Genomic DNA, 6,000 nt, shown 5'->3' on the forward strand with positions numbered 1-6,000 from the left:
CAATTTCAGCTAATAGAGAATTCTTTTTTCTAAAAGGGCAAATGGGTTTCTATGATGGGGCTGGAGAGTGGTGTGTGAGGAAGATTGAAATAATTGGTATGAGTAGGATGTGGGGCCAAGACAAGCAGGAAATAAATCCAGTGGTGTGCAAAATGTAAAAAGCCAACAGGTAGAGGGTCTCAAGGATGAAATGATCCAAGGCACTTTTTACATTGACGCAGCATGGAAGTCAGGGTGGGTTGCACTGTAGAGTAGCTGGAAGATTAGCACATAGGAAACCTCCTAGATTTGCATAGCTTTGCTGATCATATGCTGATCTGAACATGAGGGTCACGGGGAACAAACAGAGGGCGATGAATGTGCAGGGAAGGAACAACCCCTCGCGGTTAATGTTACAAGCAAAGGTAGTGAGATGTAAAGGCTTTCAATGAATTGCACGATGGAAGAGATGGGAGTGGCCTGTGAGTCAGTGCCCTCTGCAACTCCAACATCCTGAATGAGACAGGGAGACTCAGTACCATGAGCACGAATGTGTCACTGAAACGCCTCTGTGCCCCAGTATGATCAATGTCTGACCACGGCACCACATTATGTGTGGACACAGGCGAAGTTACACTTACAGCAGTTCAACTTTTTCACCTGTGTGTAACTCTGAAATGCATCAGGATCAGCAATAGCTGATTTTCAGCTGAGGATGTGACAGGTGTGTTTTTTCTGGCCCAAACGTGCAGACCTGCAGTAAATCCTGAGGGGCCTGAACTGGGGCAGAGCCTGAGCCCACAGCAGGACCCAGGCCACAGCTCTCCTCCCTACAGGGAACCTGTGCTGCACACCCACACTGGCTCTGCAGCATACATGGCTCTACAGTGCTGGCTGATGATTAAGTTGCTGTGACCAGCCAAGGAGGGGAGGTTGATGTGTTACCACAGCGTCAGAGATCGCAGGAGGGTTGAGGCTGGAAGGGGTCTCTGGAGGTCAGCTGGTCCAACCCCCTCAAGCAGGGCCCCCCCAGAGCAGTCTGCCCAGGACCAGGTCCAGACGGCTTTTGAGTACCTCCAGCTGCAAACACCAAGCAAGACAGATGCCATTTTGCTTGGCCAGTTTTCCAGAGATCTGCATTTGTGCATGGGACCAGAAATGCCTGACCTGCCACCGCACTGGACATGGAGTTAGTGGACACCCAGGGCTAGCAGGGACACCATGGCTGCCCACCTCAGCATCTCCCACGCTACCCAGCGAGAGGCTGCCAATAGCTCTTCTAGCACCACAAGGCAACTACTTTGCACTGCAGAAGTGTGATGCCTGCGAGGCTGAAGCGGCTTTGGAAACATCTGAAGGCAGAGCGGCTCTTGAATATGAAGGTGGTATTTTGGAAGGGGCAGTGGCCAGTTTGCCTGCTTTTAAATGAGCTGTGATCGAGGGAAATGGCAAGACATTTCCAAGTTGCAAACACGTCAGTGTTTATCCTCCTTTTAAAGAGCTGAACAAAGTTGCTGGTTTTAATAAACTCGAGTTTGAATCAAACGCGAAAGCTTGAGGTCAAATCTTACTTGAAAGCAATCCTAGCAATCTCTGACTAAGAGGTGGTCAGATAAAATTTGATAAGTCAAAATCTGATCCAGATTTTTTTAAATGCAGGCAGATTTCAAAGGCTGGGTCATTACAGAACGTGAGATTTCTGTGAATCAGCATGTTACATGGTCTGATGTATTGAGACTCAAACAAATGTTAGACATATGGAAAGACCTCTATATATAATGAGAGATGTGAAAAACAGAATGACTGTTTAATTTAGAAATAGGATAAGGAAGAGGGGCACATTAGAGGTATATAAGGCAGTGAATAGCACAGCAGAGATAAGCCAGTGCTTCTGTTCACTCTCTACGAGACTGTAATTTCTATTTACTGACACATAAGCACTAGAAGATTTTCTCCAAGCATGGGTAATATACCACTGTGCCACAAGGTACCTGTTCTTGGAAGAGCATATAAAGGTTACAGAATCTAGAAAAAATATGTATTTATATGGATAATAAGCTATAAATCATGCTTTAGTAAGTAAGCCAACTAAGGCTTGGAAAAAAATGTCCCCTGTGGGCCACATACTTCCCCAAATGCCCCAAACTGAATTCTTGTACCTTGCTCTCAAGGACCTGTGGCTGCCAGCAAGAGCAGTAGGTGAGACAAGTCATTGATCTGCCCTGCAATCTGAAGAATTATTACATTTTTTAAAGTAGTAACTGCATTCCAGATGTCCTTCTGCACTTGGAAAGATCCACTCCAAGTGTGACCCAAGGGAACCGAATAAGCAAATCCCAGGGCCTCAGCAAACATGAAGTAATCAGTGGCTGGAACAACCCTCCTGCCCTGGAGGTTGCATTTGGTGTGGCTTGAAAAGGGACTCGGGGCAGCCCGTGCCAAGTGTATGCTGGCACTTAAATTGGTGGCCACTACGCTTCCCATGTCTGGTTTGGCTGGGGACCCGTCTGACTGCAGCATGGTGACACTGGCTGAGGGGCCGGGCAGGCAGGGCAGGGCTCACCCACAAGCTACGCATTTCTGTGGGGTTTGGTCAATGTTACAGTAATTCTTACCATCCTTCACCAGGCTGGTAAGTAATAGCACTCTCACTCACAACCGAGAATGCAATCAGCCTCCTCCTTGCTGCATGGGAACTGTGTTAGGAGCCGGGCTGGCTCCATGAGACTGCTTTTCTGGGAGAAAAAGCAATGTGGCAAGAAATGTACATGCCCAGACCAAATGGCAGCAAACTTATGGTAAAGCCTCTGAATATAATCTATATTCTAATTAATACTCTGCATCATCTAATCAACAGAAATCTTCTGGCACGCACGGTCTGGTTTGCAAACTATTCAGCAGAGAGGCTTTTCTAGCCTCTCCATAGATCAGAGTAATTAAGCAAAGCTGCTGGAGGGGCTTCCCTCCGTAGCTTCTTGAATACTGGGAAGGGGGAATGGCACTAAAAAAACCCAGGCAACCTCTGGCAACCTCCCTCAGCCCTGGAAGGCTCTCTGGAACAGAAAGAGGAAAAAAATTGCCTTCCTTTGCTGCTGCTGTTGAGCTGGTCTCGCTCCCGTTGTCGTGGTGCCAATGCCGAAAGCCCATCCTGCTTCCCTCTGAGCACTGTGCGTACTGTCCGTCCTAGAGCAGATGCAAAGGCGGCAGCGGGACCGCTCAACTTCAGAGCCTCTCCAGCAGCCTCCGAAGTAGAAGAGCACAGCTCTCCTCACAATATGCTGTGGGGGAGGAGGAAGGAAGGACTTTGGCCCTGTTTGCTTGTGCTAATTGATGGCTTCTGTTGCAGCTATTCACACTTTTAAAAGATGGTAACAAGTCTACTGATTTAAAAGCAAAGAATAAAGACCCAACAGCCTCAGCAGTGCACTGGGTGCAGACAAATCTGCATTGAAGACCCTCAGCAGAGGTGCAGCAAGGGGCTGGGCAGAAGAAATGACCCACCTGCAAACACTGAGCTCTTCACAGATGCACAAAAATCCTAAAATAGTCCGTTTGTTGGGATATACTGGGACAGCCTCCTCTGCAACAGTGGGTTTGCAAATCACGGCTCAGCTCTGGCACTGGCCTGCTCTGTGCTCCACCTCCGTGCCTCACCTTGCTCAGCTGTGGTGGCTTCTGCCTTCTTTATAAAGCATGTTCTGTGCCTCTGACTTTAGTGCCCTCCAGGTGAGAAACATCTTTCTTCATGTAGCCTCCTCTCCGTGTTGTGGGTCTTCTGTGCTGGTGTGGACAGGTGCCCTGGAGCTGTTTGGAGAAGGGCTCTGCACCCTTGCTCTCCCACCCTTTTCCTTGCAGGCAGACATTGTCTTCTCCTGCTGGGAAAGCACTGTACCTTGCTTAGCAGTTTACATGGTAAATCTATATTGCAAGTTGGAGGTGTGATCACAACATGCCTGGGTGAAACCCCGCTTGCTTTAATTTAGCGAGCTGAGATATTAATTTCAGAAGAGGCAGCAGTATGCACTTTGGAGCCTATGGTCTGGGTGGGCTTGCAGAGCCTGTGGTGTTTCAGCTTCCCTGGCATTGGTACCCAGGCAGCTAGACGGAGCGATGTGTGAATAAGCAGCACAGCAAGAGACAACTGCGCTGAGCAGAGGGAGCTGGGCTCCAGCCACACGCCAGGGACGCCACGGGCTCAGCGGGGCGAAGCCTAGGCATTTAACAAAGCCCTGCCGCCCACATCCACCCGCCTTCCCGGGGACCCACTCAACGCACCTCCCTGCCCAGCAACTCAATAATTCTGCTTTAAGGAAGGCAGACCCGGTTCTCACAGGGAATTTATTTCTGCCAGAGAGACCCCTGGCAGCCGCCGAGGTGAGTCAGCTGCTGCTGGGCTGCTTGTCGGGTGCCTCTGAAGCGGCCGCGGAGGGGGGGAGGCTGTGTCCTCCCACCCTGCTTCCCTCCCTGAAGCCCTCAGCGGCATCTGCACAGTGGCCTTTGCTTATTCTTGCAACCCTCCACATACTCATTGTGATTCACATCTGGGTGCATTCAGCCTGGTAATTTCTTATTCTGAGAAGGTCACCCGAAATATGTGCTTAACAGAAGTGCTCTCTATTTTTAACATAGAGAAACCTCATAAAAAGTCAGAAGACTAATGTAAAATAATAAACGAGATATTTAGTCATAGGTCTCCATCACATTCACATTATAAACAGTTCAGAAATTATTTCCACTTGTGAGACAAGATTAAATTGTAAATCATGGGAAATGGTGAGATATATATTGTCTGGAGCAGGGTGGTAAACATATTTCTGGGTCTGAAGGGAGAAAATAAAGCAAAATGTGTGTGATAGTCAGGGTGGACCCTGAGCACATTTAAACTAAAGTGTATGTCACCCAGGCAGCAGCTGCTGTTCTCTAGAGCAGGACCATCAGCTTTCTGCTGAAGGCGCTTTCGTTTTAGCTACACCGAGGAGCACTTTTCTGCCGTGATTTTGTGGTACCCAAGGCTTTGTTACTGCTTTCTTCCCATGAAGCTGCTTTTATTCCAACTTAAGCTGTTCCTTAAGCAGCATGAAACCAGCTCACAACTTAAATGGCAAATGCACGGCAGCAACTTTCCTAGCTGCAGAAGGTGATATAGACAAATCTGTTGCTGATACCAGCAAGTACTGAGCCGAGCCCCTGCTTCTCATTTGGAGTGCATTGCCGTGTCTCCTCTGACATGTTTCTTCATAGCACTGAAAAATAGGCACTTGGAGAAACAGCTTTTCCACTTGGAGGAAGCTTTGACTCCAGGGTTGTAACTCAAGTGCTGTAGTAGGTAATCAGCAGAAATCAAAGCAGTTACAGTTTTTTCCAATGCAGAAAGAGGAAAAATCAATTTCTTTTAAGTAGTGGAAGCTGACTTTTCAGTTGGTTAACCTGTTAGCCTGCTCCTGTTGAAATAAACCTGTGTAGGGTGAACACTTGGATTTCTCATTTATTTCTGGGTTTCAACCATTCCGTTGACTCAGTGCTGCTGGTAGAGCAGCCGGTGGTCCTCATGTGTGTGTGCTTCTCTTGTCGACCGCCCACCCTGAGACTTAGCCACCCTCCTTCAGCAAGCAGTGCTGCGGCTGTGTCTTCTCTTCTGGCTGTGTGATTGCCAGAGACAGGGAACAGTCTGCTTCAGTTGGTGCCCTGCTTACCCAGTGAGGAAAACAAGGAGGAAATAGCAACAGCTTTGAAATGGGGGCAGCCCCAGCCTGGGACCAAAGCAGCTCCTGGTGCTGAAAACAAATAGGATGAGGAGAGGAGAAAGAAGCTGTTGGGTTGTACCTAGCCAGGGAGGCTCGAGGGTTTGCCTGGTTGAAAGCTTGAAAGGTGATAAGAAATAGACACTTCTCAGACCTTTTACCCTGCTTTTCCAGGGTAGTTTGCTGGTCTCCACACACTGCTTCATGCTGCAGTTTTCTTGCAAATTCATGTACATAATATTTCACAACTGAAATATTATATTGAAATGTAAAGCAATTT

This window comes from Corvus cornix, chromosome 3 (genome assembly GCF_000738735.6).
Source record: "Corvus cornix cornix isolate S_Up_H32 chromosome 3, ASM73873v5, whole genome shotgun sequence".
Taxonomy (NCBI): Eukaryota; Metazoa; Chordata; class Aves; order Passeriformes; family Corvidae; genus Corvus; species Corvus cornix.